Raw genomic sequence first — 1,546 nt, 5'->3', positions numbered from 1 at the left:
ACACACATATACATATATATATTTCAATAAACATCAAATAATATTAATTTACTTTTTGCTTATTTATTGTACCCCAAATATGTGCCCAGAACTTTTGCTGGGGGAGCACAGACATAGTTAAAACTCACCCTTGATGCTTTAACTTTTAAGTCAGTATCCAAATTTATATGTTTTCCAGGTGACTGGTTGTACAAAATATTGTTTGATTTGACAGATTCTCTCTACTTTCTCTTAGAACCTTGATAAAAGCAAAATGATAGAACATAATGTGTTAGTCATCTATGAGGCTGATTATGAGGCTATTGTAATGGAAAGTAAATACCAGGAAATGACTAGCAATAACCTTGTCATTAAATTGCATGTGAGAACTGAAATTCTCCATGCCAACCCAATCCTGAACAGGCTCGAAAAGCTCAGCGTGAGGCAGAGGAGGCTGAATGAATGATTGCATGGTAAGAATGGGACTTCCACTAGCTTCCAAGGGACCCTCTTTACCTCTCAAATATTTTCTGAGGCCTAAATTTCACCTGCTTATCTGGGATGACAGGCCTTCTGCCACACCAAGCCACACCAAGCTCAGCAGTGCTCACAGGCCTTTAATCTACAACTGCCTGGCCACACTCCATGACTGCCCCAGGAAGGTGGGGAGGGATGAAGATGTGTGGCCAGGTAGGCCGCAGCAGCTCTGAGTCCAAGAGGGAAGGGCTGGGGTCAGGCTGGGGCCTGGGCAGGGGGCTCCTGGCCCCAGGTGATGAGGGAGTTGCTGGCCTGGGCAAACTCGGGGATGGACACCCGGCCCCACTGTCGGATGAAGTTGGCCACAGCAGCCAGTTCCCCTGGGGTTATATAGATGAACTTGCCCCGGTTGTCAATCACACCTGTTAGAGTCCCCTCAGCAGTTTATGGTGTCCTGAGTCCTCAGGTCCACCTGGGAAGCCAGATCTTCCAAGAGCACAACCTTGGACTCCCTGATGTAGTTGATGGACTCTGTCAGGAAGCTGTGGGACTGCTCCTCCGTCATGGTCTCGCCCACGCCTTCCTCCTCCACCACGAAGGCCTCCTTCAGCTTCCTGTACTCCTTGTGCTCCCACTGGGCCTGCTCCTCCCGGGCCTTCCTCTCCTCCTCCTCCTTCTGCTCCTCCTCCAGGCAAAGCTGCTCCTCCTCCTTCTTCCACTCTGCCTCACGCTGGGACTCCAGGCGTTTCCTTCCGCCCCTTGCGTTCAGCCTCCCTCTGTGATCGTCTAATGCCTGTTCTCAAGGCAACTCTCCAAACATTCCAAATTAATATTCTACATTTCTGATGTATGCAAGACCACCTGGGTAATTTTGAATCCATTGCTCCCACTTTGTGCTTTTATAGAAATAAAAATGTAAGAGGCACAGTGAGTTCTTTCTTTGCATCTTGTTGGTTTTATGTTTTCTCTTTCTGTTGAGAATTTGCCATCCTAGCAAATAAAATGCAATGCAGTTTTCAAGTCAAACCAAACCCACCATATTCACGTGTGGAAATTCCTTTCTGAATATGCCTTCTATCCTTTGATTTGT

At 47.2% G+C, this 1,546-nt stretch overlaps 1 pseudogene across 1 annotated transcript; it reads right to left on the bottom strand.

The window, feature by feature from the left end:
- Positions 1–580: 580 nt before the first annotated feature.
- LOC123648176 lies at positions 581–1,337 on the bottom strand (annotated as a pseudogene). The gene has a single exon (XR_006738509.1). The product of XR_006738509.1 is annotated as a DDRGK domain-containing protein 1-like (transcript).
- Positions 1,338–1,546: the final 209 nt, after the last annotated feature.

The sequence above is a fragment of the Lemur catta genome, chromosome 12, assembly GCF_020740605.2.
Source record: "Lemur catta isolate mLemCat1 chromosome 12, mLemCat1.pri, whole genome shotgun sequence".
In the NCBI taxonomy this organism is placed as follows: Eukaryota; Metazoa; Chordata; class Mammalia; order Primates; family Lemuridae; genus Lemur; species Lemur catta.
This window is presented reverse-complemented; position numbering and strand designations above follow the sequence as displayed.